Raw genomic sequence first — 18,727 nt, 5'->3', positions numbered from 1 at the left:
CAGCTTTCGTGATTGCATGAAAATTTGAGCAGATTCAATATGGACATGTATTTGTGCTGGACCATTATTCCCTCCCATGTAAATTGTCCAGTTGACTGCTTCTTCACGTTTCCCGTCTTTATTTGGTTGAGAGAAGATAGATTGTGGTGTCTGTTGAGTGCATCTAGCATATGAAAGACAGGTGGAGGTCACGTTTGCTGGGTCTCTAGACATGAGAAACGCCTTAGTTGGGTTTGTAAATTATAAGGATGATTTGGAATGTGTTATATCACCGACATCGGTATTCGCAAAGTGGAAATATCTGTTTCCTCTAGTTCTTTCGAGTTTTCACCTAAAGGTTTTCAAAGCCGAATGTAAAAACCTATACCGATTTTGCTCATAAAACCAAATGAAAATGGACTTTGTCTATTTTCGTGGAAAGAGGACAATTATTATCATAGCGATATTTTTTCCTTTTTTTTTTTTTTTTTTAAAAAAAAGGTTACTTTATTATAAGGGTTGAGTTGATGTTAAATAATCCAGCACAGAACAGCGGGTGGGTTCTCTACGAGACCGTGATTCTCGTCCAGTCCCAGTTGGGGCGAGCTTCATGACATTAAACAAAACTGTTTTCCATCCCAGAACGAGAAGCCTACTGAAAGCATTGGGGGGCTGTCTAGTCTGTGACTGCTCGTGGCCGCAGCTGCGCCCCCCACCCATTAGCGGCGGCTGAGTCACTATACCAGGTGTGGCTAGAAAAAAAACCGGACTAGTACTGGTGAAACAATAAAACGAATGCAATAAGGCTGAAAGTCGCGTGGCCTGTCACGTGACTCTCGCTCCGCCTACTGCTCGAGTTTCATCTGCCTCCTGCACTCAGTCTGCCCGTGGCGTCTGTTTTAAGTAGTTGACGTTTTGTCTGTGCGTCGGAAAATGTTGAGTGTACAGAAAGAACAGCGTGTTAACATCAAATTTTGTTTCAAACTAGGAAAATCTGCAAGTGAAACGTTTGTAATGTTACAACAAGTGTACGGCGATGATTGTTTATCGGGAACACAAGTGTTTGAGTGGTTTAAACGATTTAAAGATGGCCGCGAAGACACCAGTGATGAAACTCGCACTGGCAGACCATTGTCAGCAAAAACTGATGCAAACATTGAAAAAATCGGTAAACTTGTTCGACAAGATCGCCGTTTAACAATCAGAGCAGTGTCTGAGTTAACAGGAGTTGACAAGGAAAGTGTCAAACAAGTTTACCGATTTTTTCAATGTTTGCATCAGTTTTTGCTGACAATGGTCTGCCAGTGCGAGTGTCATCACTGGTGTCTTCGCGGCCATCTTTAAATCGTTTAAACCACTCAAACACTTGTGTTCGCGATAAACAATCATCGCCGTACACTTGTTGTAACATTACAAACGTTTCACTTGCAGATTTTCCTAGTTTGAAACAAAATTTGATGTTAACACGCTGTTCTTTCTGTACACTCAACATTTTCCGACGCACAGACAAAACGTCAACTACTTAAAACAGACGCCACGGGCAGACTGAGTGCAGGAGGCAGATGAAACTCGAGCAGTAGGCGGAGCGAGAGTCACGTGACAGGCCACGCGACTTTCAGCCTTATTGCATTCGTTTTATTGTTTCACCAGTACTAGTCCGGTTTTTTTCTAGCCACACCTCGTATTTAGATGACCAAGGTGCATTTCTGGAAAACCGCCCTTTTATCTCCTATTGTTTAGTTAACTATATCTGCTTTTGTGTTGGTGAAGGACCATCGGTTAAAGGTGGACAGTAGCCATCATGAACCATGAGGCTGTCGGCAGAGTGGCTCCCTCCATCTGTCCATCCACCCTGTACATGGTAAGAGGGCTTCGATTTTCAGCAGTTTGTGATTGTACATGGAGGAGAACGTATGTTCAACTACCACCCCCTCTGTAGTCTTTTAGGATGACGATTTTCCCCAGTACATGTGCTGCATTATGACCTGTTCAATATGAGTGCTGTTTTTTCACGACAATTTCGAAGTGTAATTAGAACTGTGCCGCATTTCTTCCATCAGCTGTCAAAGCACGCATTGGCTTCGTTTAGCTGGGCTGTAGCGTGATTTTTAGTAGGTGTGTGTAGTGAACTCTGACGTCAAACGGTGATAGATGCTCTATGCTTGCAGTTAATATACTTTTTAAACTCCTCTCTGTCCAGCAACAACATCTAGTCAGTTGTACATATTTCCTGCCAAAAAGAATAAAGATAGTATCTTAAACCCCAACCTTTTCCCCCCTAGCTTGTAGGTGCAGGGTTGAGATTGAGTGTATCTCTTGCTGGTTTCGAGTGCTATTGCAAAATTCTTTCCTAGCATGATAAAACCGGTTGTAGGGTATCATCAGTTTTTGCTGCGTATTGCGATTCTTTTTGTCGTCCTTGTGTAGCACTAAGCATATAGTTGTGTAATTAGACCTGATCCATGTGATTAATTACATAATTAGGATCGATATTTGAGTCAGTTTCGAGTGCTATTGCGAAATTGTTTGCCAGCAGGGTAACACTATTTGTATGGTTTCATCAGTTTAGCGCTATATTGAGATTTTAGGCCGTCCTTGTGCAGCGCTATGCATATAGTTGTGTAATTATGACCGATATTTGTGATTAATTACGTAATTAGGATCGATATTTGCGACAGTTTTCCGACCAAAATCAATAAAGTACACTAACATAAACTTCCTGTCTCGTATCTGGACCTTATATCCAACAATTTACGAAGCATCGTTTTATCAATTGGAAATGCTGCAGTGATCTGGTCTATACCAATATCTTTTGTTGCACGTATTGCCTTGGCTTTATCAGCTAAAATTCGATCTGTAGCCTGACGTCGTTGTAGAGCTTTAGATTTTGCGTAAGCAACGTCGTGTTCCAAACACGCTTCGTCAATCAGGTTTATCCCCTTATCACCACGAGCCAAACGTTTTTGAAACTTTCTACCACGCCCAAAGTAATTATACCCCAGAATGGGCAATTCGGTGGGAAGTTTGTCGAGAAAACCAATGCCTCCTACAACTTGTCTCCTATTATGCACGTTATGCGACTGTGCTGGCTGTGCTCTGTGCACCCCAATACAGCAAATTGTCAGTTTAAGTCCAGCTGTTTTGTGCTGGAGGAAAACCAAGCCATTTAACTACTGCTCTATTCCCTCGACATGTTATGACACACTCTGTGAGAAACACGCGTGGTTCTGAGTCCTTCTGCATTTCCTGAGTGTAAAAGCATCCTGAAATTTCAGTTCCACTGCTATTTAAGATCTAGGTTCTGGTATTTGTTCTACACACTTTGGAAACTCTGAATATCTCACTCAACCAGTTTGGGAGCTATGGCTTCTCAAATACTGTCTTGTGTTTTGAGATACATACCGAAACACTCACATTAAATTTCCGTTTATCTGGATCCAGCAGTTTAGTATGTTAGTAGGTTATATCCTTGAGTCCATTATCACGAACATAGATTTGTCTCATTTTCATTGTGCTATGTTTGGCTCGATAATACAGTGTCATTATTTCTGGGAGGATATCTGTCCATTTGTACAAGCCACGAAAATTGACACACATCCAAATTGGACCTTTTATGGTTTTGTTCAACCGCCTTCAGTTAAGTGAATGGTGAGTACTAATGTATTCCATACCGCTCCATCAACGTCTTGAAATACCTATTGTAAAACTCCCCACCGTGATCGGTTTGAAGGTTGTCCAGGCATCGATTTGTCGCTGTCTGCAACAAACGCTCAGACATCCGCGACGTTTCTTCCCCTTTTTGTTTTAATAGGTAGTGCCCACGAAAATTTGGGGTATATATCGATAAACATTAAAATATATCTGAATGCTTAATTCTCACGTGAATATTCGCTCATATCTACATTATCAACATGCCGTTAGTCATCCAAACATTTAATCGTAACGTGGCTACGATGGTATGTTTTTCATGCTGGTTTGTGCAGTTCTCGAACGACTGTCTGCATACCCCTTGCGATTATACCTGTCTCTCTAAGCTCCGAAATTACTGAGACAACCTCATTCGAATGAGTGGTACTGCCCGCAGCAGCTGATGCCATGGGCAGTCGTAGATGATCTATGATCTATTATGTCATAGGGGTCGTCGTAGTTTATACGCTGAGGAGGCTGACTGCTGACTCTTTTACACTGGATGTCAATATTAACTCCACTACTATACCGACTATCTAATAACGGTTTTATAATGTCTCTGTATTTCGCACTGCGTTGGTTTCCTGCTTTCCTGTGTGCACTGGTCAGTTGTAGTATTTCACCATACATCTCCAGATCACTGAGTGAAAATTTTACTGATTTGAGGTTTTTAGGAAAATTATGTTCAGTAGACCCCGTGTTCTTTGAAATTCCCTATCCCCTAGATGCAATATTTTTTCATTTAAATTTATAGACTGTGTGCCAAACATGTATGATTTTTCACCACTGACACCAAATGTTTTATCTATTCTAGCATTGCTGTGACGGTTAATGAAACCGACGATATCTTCACCGTCATCTTTGTGTAATTTCACTTGGAGTTCACCGACAGATTCCTTACCTGGTTTACACATTTCTCGTAGTGTCTGCTCTCAGTCCAAATGTCCTAACCTTAGCAAATGTAACTTCTCTTGAACAGTTTTCCATGCAGCGATGACCATATGGTTAGTTGACATCTTGCTATATAATACACGGGCTGCTTCACAAGCTGCACCTTGCATACATTTCACTCAACCTTTACAGTAAAGTCATGTACTTTCTTTTCAATTTCATCACCTTTACAGTTAAGTCATCTACTTTATTTCTCGGAATGAATTGGATATGTGTCTCTACGAGGGCTATTCGGAAAGTAAGGAACGATAGGCCGCGAAGTGGAAACCACAGTGAAAATCAAAACTGTTTTATTTGCAACAGTTAGCTACAATTTCCAGCTACTTATCTCAATAGTCGCCAATCCGACATCGACGTTTGTCGTAGCATTGTACCAACTTTCCACTACCCTCGTTATAGAAGGCAGCCGCCAGTGCTACCGCCAATTCTCTACGCTGGCCTACAGCTCGTTGCCTGTGCCAAAATGTTGTCTTCATAGCCAGCGGTTCATGTGAGCTGAGATGAAACTCAAGGGAGACAATTACGGGCTGTATTGTGGGTAATCAAACATTTCCAATTGAAAACAATGCAGGAGCATCTTCATTGCCCCTGCAGAATGTGACTGACAACTGTCTTGGAAGAAGAAAACGCACGAAAGTTGTGTAATGTTGACTGCATGGCTTCAGGCGAAATTTCTCACCAGGCCCTCGTACTTGGAAGAAGATACTATTGTTGTAGGTATCTTTATGTGCTCCCTGTGTGCTCAAAACTAAAAAGAAAGAATTAACGCGATCTACGGGCATACTAGAGACACTGCCCAACACACCTGTGCAAAAATAACTAATTCTGCTCATTATACAGGGTGAGGCAGCTGAGAGTGACCGCTCCAAATACATCCAGAATGAATAAATATATCGAGCTGCGCTCTCCGCCGAGTTATAGTGGATAATATATAGAATTTCATGACGTTCGGAAGTAATTTTTATCGTTTATAGCCGCCTAATTATCGCACCAACCTTGATTTTTTTCTAATGTTACTACCTCCTTTTTACTGTGGCATTTGAAAGAAGTTTCTAAGAAAACTTCAACGACGTAACATGTATGGCCCTTGATCAAATAATGTCGAGATAACAGCACCGAAAATCACTGTCCCACCATCAGGGAATAGGTTCCACAAACGTCTGCCCTATTATGTCAAATGTAAGCAAGAGTGTAACTTAGGTAAATTTCATGAGTTTACTATCGTGACTGCGTACTGTGCTAAATCTTAAAACACATTGTTAACGCCTCAACTTATTATCGGAGTTGGCCGGTTTTTGGAAGAATCGAGAGTTTGTTTATGAGTCTCTAAATCTGGTGTTAACAGATGTGAAAATTACCGAATTATCAGTTTAATTCTTTGCAGACGAATGGAAAAACTGGTAGAAGCCGACCTCAGGGAAGATCAGTTTGGATTCTGTAGAAATATTGGAACACGTGAGGCAATACTGACTCTACGACTTATCTTAGAAAATAGATTAAGGAAAGGCAAACCTACGTTTCTAGCATTTGCAGACGTAGAGAAAACGTTTGACAATGTTGACTGGAATACTCTCTTTTAAATTCTGAAGGTGGCACGGGTAAAATACAGGGAGTGAAAGACTATTTAGAATTTGTACAGAAACCAGATGGCAGTTATAAGAGTCGAGGGACATGAAAGGGAAGCAGTGCTTGGGAAGGGATTGAGACAGGGTTGTAGCCTCTCCCCGATGTTATTCAATCTGTATATTGAGCAAGCAGTGAAGGAAACAAAAGAAAAATTCGGAGTAGGTATTCAATTCCATGGAGAAGAAATAAAAACTTTGAGGTTCGCCGATGACACTGTAATCCTGTCAGAGACAGCAAAGGACTTGGAAGAGCAGTTGAATGGAATGGACAGTGTCTTGAAAGGAGGATATGACGTAAACATAAACAAAAGCAAAACGAGGATAATGGAATGTAGTCGAATTAAGTCGGGTGATGCTGAGGGAATTCGATTGGGAAATGAGACACTTAAAGTAGTAAAGGAGGCAAAATATCTGATAATGGTCGAAGTAGAGAGAATTTAAAATGTAGACTGGCAATGGCAAGGAAAGCGTTTCTGAAAGAAATTTGTTAACATCGAGTATAGATTTAAGTGTCATTTCTGAAAGTATTTGTGTGGAGTGTAGCCATGTATGGAAGTGAAACATGGACGATAAATAGTTTCGACACGAAGAGAATAGAAACTTTCGAAATGTGGTGCTACAGAAGAATGCTGAAGATTAAATGGGTAATGAGGAGGTGTTGAATAGAATTGGGGAGAATAGGAGTTTGTGGCACAACTTGACTAGAAGAAGGGATCGGTTGGTAGGACATGTTCTGAGGCATGAAGAGATCACCAATTTAGTTTTGGAGGGCAGCGTGGAGGGTAAAAATCGTAGAGGGAGACCAAGAGATGAATACACGAAGCAAATTCAGAAGGATGTAGGTTGCAGTAGGTACTGGGGGATGAAGAAGCTTGCACAGGATAGAGTAGCATGGAGAGCTGCATCAAACCAGTCTCAGGACTGAAGACTACAACAACAACAACAACAAAGTTTTCTTATATATGTGTGTGTTAAAACGTTGTAGATTTTGTCGCCTGACGTACGTGAAAAGTTGATTCCAGCCAAGTCAGCGAGTTTACTACGCCCAGCCGACTGCAGAGTCGCGGCGTACGGGAAAGATTACAACTACGGAATAGCTGGCCTCTATAAGACCACGGTAGCGGCTGCTAAGAAGAAATACCTATTGTTAAAGAGAGAATTAGCCTGATATGTTTGTTCGCTGTAAATGGTTCTTGGCTTGTCCCTTAAGAATTTTAGTAAGTCTCTCAAGGTTAGTCTCGATAAGTGAACTGCAATGGGGGGTCGCAATAATTTAGGCTCCTACGGGGTTCCGACTCGGAAATGTTCAAGGCAATTCTTAAGTCGTTTATGTAGATACTTTGTAAATATTATCGCCTTGTTGGAGAAGGTAATTGTTCCGCTGATTTGGGTGGAATTTAAGCTCAACGCGTGGAGGGAAAAGCGGAAGATAAATTTGTGACGAAACTTACAGTTTTGTGGGTAGTAGCAGATGAGGCTACGATTAATTGAAGACTGAGATTGGTTTCTCCTGTGCGTTAATTTTGTGCGGAGGCAGTGGCTGTTCGTTGGGATGCTTGATAGCCAAACTTTTGTAGGCGTACCGTGTCTCATTTAGTTGGAGATGTTCCGTTGGTTTTGGGAAGAGAGAGATGTTATCACGTGAAGTCATTATTTGATTTTTTGGGGCGAATTATAGCACGCGCTAAGGGAATAGTGGCTTTGCGTTGGTGTATTGTGGTTGTGGAACAGAAAGCAAGCACTTAAGAATATTGCCTTTGCGATTTTGTGTTAGGATGTATTTTGTGACTTCAGCGTGAGCGTCGTTTATTGTAATAACTATTGGATATCTCTTAAGAGATACGCTGAAATCGTTCTTGTGAGGAAAACGGACGTCCTACGTTTTTAATATAGTATTGAGAACCAATCGGAAGTAGTCGCAGCCGGCCGCGGTGGTCTCGCGGTTCTAGGCGCGCAGTCCGGAACCGCGCGTCTGCTACGGTCGCAGGTTCGAATCCTGCCTCGGGCATGGATGTGTGTGATGTCCTTAGGTTAGTTAGGTTTAACTAGTTCTAAGTTCTAGGGGACTGATGACCTAAGATGTTAAGTCCCATAGTGCTCAGAGCCATTTGAACCATTTTTGAAGTAGTCGCAGATTTGCATACGCGATTTCGATTTAGAAGCTTTTCCCAAGGTCCCTGAACGCCGAAGCCGAAACCATTTTATTGAGGACGAGCTAATTGTCTTTTAAATATTAATGGGTTCGCGGAAAGCCAGCACCTGAAGTGGTTAAAATTTGTCTCCCATTTAAAGTTCATATAGTTTAAAAGTTGCTGTGAAACTCAGGTTTTTTGTTTGATTTTTTTTATTATTACATTTCCGCTTGGTGGGGTTATGTGTAGTTAGCCACCACTCGTAAGAAAATATGCTGACTTGCAGGTACACACGAAATAATAACAGGCAATTAGGACAGAGATGTTCTGTTTTAAACTATAAAAACAAGTCCCTAAGTATCACTTATCCCAGAATTATCACTGGAAAGATACTGGAATACACAGTTCAATATTAAAACCTACTATTAATTTGCCTGTACAGCAAAGTATTAAAGAGAAGCCACAGATACGTAAAGAAAAAGGTTGGCATTGTGTCGAAGTAAAATTCAGAGATCTTAACCCTCAAAGAAACGGAAATAATAATTTACATCTATTAATTTGCAACGAGAGGTAAGATATTAACGATTTAAGCAAAGAGAAACGTAGTTTACTCTTTATGAAAGATACTTAATTTTGATAAGAAAGACATTTCATTTAGTTCAGATAGGTTGAAAATTATGAGAAAGAATTAAGACTTTACAATTCGATTTAACCAATGATCTTGTTGTAGCGAGACGCTACCTATACACGTTATCGTTGATTAGCAACAACTATACTCTGTTTATGATAAGAATAAACCTGATGTAAACATTACGCCTTGTTTTCTTCAGCATTTACTTGAAACTCACTGGAATTCGTTTCGCTTGGAGCGGAAGCCAAGCTCTGACCAACACAGTCAAGAACGATCATAAGGATAAATTTTTATGCTGTGTTACACGCACATAGACTGAGCTTTCCCAGCGCATGAAACTTGGACAGCACTGGCCAGCCAGCGGTCCAACTAAACTGCAATGACGTGAGCAGCTGTGGTACAGACGTAGAAAGAGACGAGCAAAAAAACAATATAGCTTCGAATGTCATTTAATTTTTAAAGAGAATGAAATAATATTCGGCAAAACTCCAGCACTACCGTGCTCTTCTTAGGTGAACAGACGGAAAGCATAAAATGCTCTCGTTCTCACATAACACAGTATTCATTACAAACAAGAGTGATGAAAATTCCTAACAAACGCACGATAATTTTTCTGAGCGAGCTGTGTGTGATGCAAAAGCATACTGTAGGTATTTCACCTTACTGTTCAATAATGAAGCCACTGATGGTATTAATTACAGTCAGTCGTCTGGTAATCTCAGCTCCTTCCTTATCCTAATCCGAGAAATAGATTTCAGTTCTGGGAGTGTCATCTGCTACGTTGATAACGAGTCTATCAACAACAGAATCCACGAAGCCAACCAGGCGCCGCGTTTTCTCCTCTTCTTTTATGACGAGCCGTTGTATGTCGCGCCATCATTCGGCAGTGACGTGTGAAAAGCTGCGAGCATTAGTTCCAGTACGTCTGGCAGCTTGTTACTTCTCAGGCCAAATCCCATAACTTTGCTCCAGATCAGGTCTGTTGGGTTCATATTATAATGGTACGGTGCAGAATTTGTATGATGTGCTCGATGCTGTGAAAATGATTGTTTTTCATGTATCTACGACACTTATCTACATCTGTGGTTTAAAACGATGGATATAGTCCTAATAAAGATTATTTGGTTAAATTGTTATGTTTTCTTAGTTTAAGCAACCTTTATTAGCAGTCTTTCATAAAATATCGATAATTAAGAATTTATATTTGAAATGAAACCAGGAATTTCGCGTGCAATATGTGAGTAGAAACAAGAAGAAATGCATTATTCATAAAAAAAGATGATGAATTTTATAATTACAAGATGTAGGTATTTCAAATTGAATGAGAAAAAAGAAAAATCAGCCGAGATGTGAACCACCGAACCATGAACTGCTATAAGCTGTTTGTCTATTACGCTATCGATCCCGCTACATATCCAATGTGTGTTTGTGTCTCAACTGCATGTAGTACAGTCCCTTGGAAAATTTCAAAGCCGATTATCTCTGTAAATTTATGAAAAACCTTTTCCTTGTCACTTTTTAACCGTGTTCCACACGTGTGTTTCATGACAGAACAAAAAGCAGCTTCAGTCATTTTCACACTGCACATTAACAGCGCGACAGACCACAACACGATTTTTGAAATAAAAGCTACATAGCTAGAGCGCGATTAAGAAAAACGTTTATGACTGTTAATACAATTGAATACGTTAAAGTTTCATTTAACGCAACTTAGTAGTAATATATCTAATATATAAGTAGTGCCTACTTGGAAGAGCGCAATAACAAAAGTGTACGTGTACTACGGCTTCTGAACAATCATCGCATTTGTGTTTGTTTACATCAGGTTTATTCTTGTGATGTACGGAATATAATAGGTAAAGATTAAATTACGTCGTTGGAAGCTGAACGTAACTCAGTTTTACGTAAAAGTCGTTACTTAATTTTACGTAAAAGTTCTTAAAGTGCACATTGATTGGATGAGTTTACATGATACTTTGAAGCTTTGGTAGGAAAAGCATTTAAGTGGGATCAGCGGTTCAGGCAGCCCGTATTTATTAATGTTATACGTTGTTGGCATATTTTGGTTACGACGTTGTTTAGCGGAGTGCGTCAATTTATAGACTGGAAGATTTATAGTTCGTCCCTGCAGGTGTTGAGGTGGAATATCTGATTTCTATCCATCGTATACTATTCTGCATAGTATTTTTCATTGTGACGGAAATTAGCTTTGGTGTCAGTTAACCTTACGAACCTAGTGATATCCTGTGAGCCAGATGCGTTATTAAGATCATTATTAACATATCCCGATAGCTATCACTAGCCCCATATACCACGGAAATAGTAACTGTCGCCATCCTTCAGGACATAGCGTCGTTGTAGTGACACGTTGTGTGATCCGTAGTGAGAGAAAATTAACACCCAAGCTTGCTTGCCTTCATTGTGTGTGGATAGAAGATCATTTTTGAATACACAGGTTACGTCGTTGATCTTAAGCACTGTCTTGTCTAAATGGTTAAGTGGCGTACTCCAAGGTAGAGTCTAGACTATTCGGCGTTGCTTTCTCTCTTAAGTGTCGCAGTGTTGCTAGCGTCTGCTCTTACTGTGTTATTTGTATGAGTGCCCCGTGTCTAGTGGGTGGCGCAGTACAGCTGCCACGCCAAGTGCTCAAAACGTTTGCCTTGAGCATTGCTACACGCTATAAAGTGATTCTGGAGCAGGAATACTACACATTGAATCTCATCTGGAGTTAACGGCAGCACAGACGCGTGTTAATAATGAATTTCGTACCTTCAGAACTCGTCGGTGTTTCTAAAAGACCTCTTGTACAATTTTCGCAACAGATAACATTGTAGAAGTTCCAAGTTTGGTGATTATTCATACCATTTTGCGTTTCCTGAATGACCTTTCCAATGCTCTCCTAATGCTCACTGAAGAGGATCTGTCATTACATGTACGGAACGTGAACGCGAATGACATCCGTCATGATGGTATCAAACTTACTGCCTTATGTCCAGTGGGATGTACCGAGCGAGGTGGCGCAGTGGTTAGCACACTGGGCTCGCATTCGGGACCATGACGACTCAAACCCGCGTCCGGCCATCCAGATTTAGGTTTACCGTGATTTCCCTTAGTTGCTCCAGCAAAATGCCGGGACGGTTCCTTTGAAAGAGCATGACCGATTTACCCCATCCTCGACACAATGCGAGCTTGTGCTCCATCTCTAATGACTTCGAAGTCGACGGTACTTCAAATCCTTCCTTCTTTCCAGTGGGATGTCGTATAATAACTGCGGCAGCAGTATTTCTTAGGAACTCGAGATACTAGAGTGTATGTAGATCCCCATCAACAAAATAGGCACCAATTATGCATGTATTAAAAAGCATGCACCAAACATTGAAAGACCAACAGCATTGTTTTTATCCACTTCTTCGAGTCAACGTGGATTTTCAACCGACGATTAGTGCATCTTGCGAAGACTGATTTGCCTGTGGTTTGTAAACGACCCTTCTTCTTTAAACAAAATTTTGCACAGATTTGCAGCATAATTTTGCATTCACAGATAACATTCGGAGAATTATAACCAATTTTGGAAGTCATTGCCACGAAGCTGTAGATGCAGCAAAATGTGAAGAGGATGAAATGCGATAGAAAGTAGTACCTGAGTTACGTGTTGGCTTACATGTGGTAAAATAGGACAGACGTTTATGGAAGCTCTTCGTGGCGGCGGAACAATAGATTGCGGCGCTATTACCTTGATACTATTTGATCGTGTCCCAAACATTAATGTCGTTGAAGTTCGTTTAGATGCTCTTTTCAAATGCCACAAGAATGTGTATGGTTCCATTAGAAAAAAGACTAGGTCGGTGTCGTAATTCGGCGACTACAAACGATAAAAATTACTCGCGAACGTCAAGAAATTCGTCATATTGGCGGCTATAATTTGGAAAAAAACGCACCACTATATATTTATTCATTTTGGATATATTTTGGGTGGCCTGTCTTAGTTGCAACACAGTGTATGTTGAATGGAAGGTAATTTATGTACGAGTGACAATAGCAGAATGAGCTTTGTGGAAAGTCATAAATAATTTTTCCTAAGTCAGACGAATTTCCTCTTCTTACATTGGTTGAATTATTAAGCAAAGCTTCCTGCAAATGGTCCAAATTGCTCTAAGCACTATGGGGCTTAATATGTGAGGTCATCAGTCCCCTAGACTTAGAACTACTGAAACCTAACTAACCTAAGCACACCACACATATCCATGCCCGAGGCAGGATTCGAACCTGCGAGCGTAGCAGCAGCGCGGCTCCCGACTGAAGCGCATAGAACCGCTCGGCCACAGCGGCCGGCAAAGCTTCCTGCATTCTTTCGGTTAGTTATAAGATTAGCAATTGGTTGGCTTTACCATCAATTCCGTAACACCTCAGTCAGTTTATCTAGGAGGATATTGTGATTAACAGTCAAATTTCGAACTGATGTACTATGAGGTGACAAAAGACATAGGACAGCGATATGCACATATACAAATGGTGGTACAATCGTGTACACAAGGTATAAAAGCGCAGTGCATTGGGGGAGCTGCCATTTGTACTCAGGTGATTTGTGTGAAAATGTTTCTGACGTGATTATTGCCGTACGACGGGAGTTAACATATTTTGAACGCGGAATGATAGTTGGAGATAGACGCATGGGACATTTCATTTCAAAAATCATTAGAGAATTCAATATTCCGAGATCCACAGTATCAGTAGTGTGTCAAGAATACCTAATTTCCGGCATTACCCTTCACCACGGGCAACGCTGTGGCCGATGGCCTTCACTTAAGAATCGAGAGCAGCGGTGTTTGCTTCGAGTTGTCAGTGTTAACAGACAAGCAACACTGCGTGAAATAACCGCAGAAATCAATGCGGGACGTACGATGAATGTATTTATTAGGACAGTGCGTCGAAATTTGGCGTTATTGGGCTGTGGCAGCAGACGACCGACGCCAAGTGCCAAGCACGACATGGCCTGCAGCGCTGCTCCTGGGCTGGTGACCACATCGGTTGGACCCTAGAGACCTGGAAGATCGTGGCCCGGTCAGATGAGTTCCGATTTCGTTTGCCAAGAGTGTTGCCCAGACCCCACGAAGCCATGGACCCAAGTTGTGAACAAGGCACTGTGAAAGCTGGTGGTGGCTCCATAATGATGTGGTCTGTGTTTTCCTGGAATGCACTGGGTCCTCTGGTCAAACTGAACCGATCATTGACTGGAAATGGCTATGTTCGGCTTCTTGGAGACCATCTGCGCCCATTCACAGACTTTTGTGTAAGACAATCTACATCTACATCTACATCATACTCCCCAAGCCACCCATTGGTGTGTGGCGGAGGGTACTTTTCGTACCACTATCTGATTCCTCCAACCCTGTTCCACTCGCGAAGAGTGCGTGGGAAGAATGATCGTCGGTAAGGCTCTGCATTGGTTGAAATTTCTCGAATTTTCTCCTCGTGGTCAATACGCGAGATGTATGTGGGGAGAAGTAATACGTTGTCCGACTCCTCCTGAAAAGTGCTGTCCCGAAGTTTCAATAGTAAATCTCTCCGTGATGCACAACGCCTCTCTTGTAACATCTGCCAGTGGAGTTTGCTTAGCATCTCCGTAACGCTCTCTCGCCAGCTAAACGATCCCGTGACGAAACGCGCCGCTCTTCGTTGGATCTTCTCTATCTCCTCTATCAGTCCTACTTGTTAGGGATCCCAGATAGATGAACAGTTGTCAAGAATCGGTCGAAAAAGCGCCTTATAAGCCTTTTCTTTCGTGGATGGGTTACATTTCCTTAAGGTTCTTCTGATGAATCTGAGACTGTTATCTGCTTTTTCCACTATCTGTTTTATGTGGTCATCCACGTAAGGTTGCTCTGGATAGTCACGCCTAGATATTTTACGGCAGATGCTGTTTCCAGCTGTTTGTCATCAATAGTGTAGCTGTACAGTAGTGGATTTCTTTTCCTGTGTATACGCAATATGTTACATTTATTTACGTTCAGGGTCAACTGCCGGAGCCTGCACCATTCATCAATTCTCTGCAGGTCGTTCTGCAAATTCTTACTATCTTCTGGCGTTGCTACTTCGATATAGACAACTGCATCATCTGCGACTAGCCTTAAAGAGCATCCGACGCTTTCTACTAGATCGTTTATATACAGGGTGGTCCATTGATAGTGACCGGGCCAAATATCTCCCGAAATAAGCGTCAAACGAAAAAACTACAAAGAACGAAACTCGTCTAGCTTGAAGGGGGAAACCAGATGGTGCTATGGTTGGCCCGCTAGATGGCGCTGCCATAGGTCAAACGGATATCAACTGCGTTTTTTTAAAAAGGAACCACATTTTTATTACATATTCGTGTAGGACGTAAAGAAATATGAATGTTTTAGTTGGACCACTTTTTTCGCTTTGTGATAGATGGCGCTGTAATAGAGCAAAGGTATAAATACGTGGTATCACCGTTTACCAAGTGCGGAAAAGGTCGATATCGTGTTGATGAGTGGCTATTGTGATCAAAATGACCAACGGGCGTGTGGAAAGTATGCTGCTCGGTATCTTGGACGACATCATCCAAGTGTCCGGACCGTTCGCCGGATAGTTACGCTATTTAAGGAAACAGGAGTGTCCAGACACGTGTGTAACGTCAACCACGACCTGCAACAAATGATGGTGCCCAAGTAGGTGTTTTAGCTGCTGTCGCGGCTAATCCGCACATCAGTAGCACACAAACTGCGCGACAATCGGGAATCTCAAAAACGTCGGTGTTGAGAATGCTACATCAACATCGAATGCACCCGTACCATATTTCTATGCACCAGGGATTGCATGGCGACGACTTTGAACGTCGTGTACAGTTCTGCCACTGGGCACAAGAGAAATTACGGGACGATGATAGACTTTTTGCACGCGTTCTATTTAGCGACGAAGCGTCATTCACCAACAGCGGTAACGTAAACCGGCATATTATGCGCTACTGGGCAACGGAAAATTCACGATGGTTGCGACAAGTGGAACATCAGCGACCTTGGCGGGTTAATGTATGGTGCGGCATTATGGGGGGAAGGATAATTAGCTTCCATTTTATCGATGGAAATGTAAATGACGCAATGTATTCTGATTTCTTACGTAATGTTCTACCGATGTTACTACAAGATGTTTCACTGCATGACAGAATGGCGATGTACTTCCAACATGATGGATGTCCGGCACATAGCTCGCGTGCGGTTGAAGCGGTATTGAATAGCATATTTCATGACAGGTGGATTGGTCGTCGTTCACCGGATCTGACGTCCCCGGATTTCTTTTTGTAGGGAAAGTTGAAGGATATTTGCTATCGTGATCCACAGACAACGCCTGACAACATGCGTCAGCGCATTGTCAATGCATGTGCGAACATTACGGAAGGCGAACTACTCGCTGTTGAGAGGAATGTCGTTACACGTATTGCCAAATGCATTGAGGTTGACGGACATCATTTTGAGCATTTATTGCATTAATGTGGTATTTACAGGTAATCACACAGTAACAGCATGCGTTCTCAGAAATGATAAGTTCACAATGGTACATGTATCTCATTGGAACAACCGAAATAAAATGTTCAAACGTACCTACGTTCTGCACTTTTAATTTGAAAAACCTACCTGTTACCAACTGTTCGTCTAAAATTGCGAGCCATATGTTTGTGACTATTACAGCGCCATCTATCACAAAGCGAAAAATGTGGTCCAACTAATAAAACATTCATATTTCTTTACGTACTACACTAATATGTAATAAAAATGGGGGTTCCTATTTAAAAAAACTCAGTTGATATGCGTTTGGCCTATGGCAGCGCCATCTCGTGGGCGAACCATAGCGCCATCTGGTTTCCCATTTAAGCTAGACAAGTTTCGTTCTTTATAGTTTTTTCGTTAGATTAGATTAGATTAGATTAGATTAATACTAGTTCCATGGATCATGAATACGATATTTCGTAATGATGTGGAACGAGTCGAATTTTCCAATACATGACATAATTAGGTTAATTTAACAACATACTTAAGTTAATATAACAACTTTATTTTATTGTGTTTTTTGTTTTTCTTTATTTTTTATTTTTATTTTTTTTAATTTTTTAAATATTTTTTTATCTTAATTTATATCTAAAAATTCCTCTATGGAGTAGAAGGAGTTGTCATTCAGAAATTCTTTTAATTTCTTCTTAAATACTTGTTGGTTATCTGTCAGACTTTTGATACTATTTGGTAAGTGACCAAAGACTTTAGTGCCAGTATAATTCACCCCTTTCTGTGCCAAAGTTAGATTTAATCTTGAATAGTGAAGATCATCCTTTCTCCTAGTATTGTAGTTATGCACACTGCTATTACTTTTGAATTGGGTTTGGTTGTTAATAACAAATTTCATAAGAGAGTATATATACTGAGAAGCTACTGTGAATATCCCTAGATCCTTAAATAAATGTCTGCAGGATGATCTTGGGTGGACTCCAGCTATTATTCTGATTACACGCTTTTGTGCAATAAATACTTTATTCCTCAGTGATGAATTACCCCAAAATATGATGCCATATGAAAGCAATGAGTGAAAATAGGCGTAGTAAGCTAATTTACTAAGACGTTTATCACCAAAATTTGCAATGACCCTTATTGCATAAGTAGCTGAACTCAAACGTTTCAGCAGATCATCAATGTGTTTCTTCCAATTTAATCTCTCATCAATGGACACACCTAAAAATTTGCAATATTCTACCTTAGCTATATGCTTCTGATTAAGGTCTATATTTATTAATGGCGTCATACCATTCACTGTACGGAACTGTATGTACTGTGTCTTATCAAAATTCAGTGAGAGTCCGTTTACAAGGAACCACTTAGTAATTTTCTGAAAGACAGTATTGACAATTGCATTAGTTAATTCTTGTTTGTCAGGTGTGATTACTATACATGTATCATCAGCAAAGAGAACTAACTTTGCCTCTTCATGAATATACACTCCTGGAAATGGAAAAAAGAACACATTGACACCGGTGTGTCAGACCCACCATACTTGCTCCGGACACTGCGAGAGGGCTGTACAAGCAATGATCACACGCACGGCACAGCGGACACACCAGGAACCGCGGTGTTGGCCGTCGAATGGCGCTAGCTGCGCAGCATTTGTGCACCGCCGCCGTCAGTGTCAGCCAGTTTGCCGTGGCATACGGAGCTCCATCGCAGTCTTTAACACTGGTAGCATGCCGCGACAGCGTGGACGTGAACCGTATGTGCAGTTGACGGACTTTGAGCGAGGGCGTATAGTGGGCATGCGGGAGGCCGGGTGGACGTACCGCCGAATTGCTCAACACGTGGGGCGTGAGGTCTCCACAGTACATCGATGTTGTCGCCAGTGGTCGGCGGAAGGTGCACGTGCCCGTCGACCTGGGACCGGACCGCAGCGACGCACGGATGCACGCCAAGACCGTAGGATCCTACGCAGTGCCGTAGGGGACCGCAACGCCACTTCCCAGCAAATTAGGGACACTGTTGCTCCTGGGGTATCGGAGAGGACCATTCGCAACCGTCTCCATGAAGCTGGGCTACGGTCCCGCACACCGTTAGGCCGTCTTCCGCTCACGCCCCAACATCGTGCAGCCCGCCTCCAGTGGTGTCGCGACAGGCGTGAATGGAGGGACGAATGGAGACGTGTCGTCTTCAGCGATGAGAGTCGCTTCT

Source organism: Schistocerca nitens, chromosome 4, assembly GCF_023898315.1.
Source record: "Schistocerca nitens isolate TAMUIC-IGC-003100 chromosome 4, iqSchNite1.1, whole genome shotgun sequence".
Classification (NCBI taxonomy): Eukaryota; Metazoa; Arthropoda; class Insecta; order Orthoptera; family Acrididae; genus Schistocerca; species Schistocerca nitens.
Note: the sequence above shows the minus strand (reverse complement) of the source record.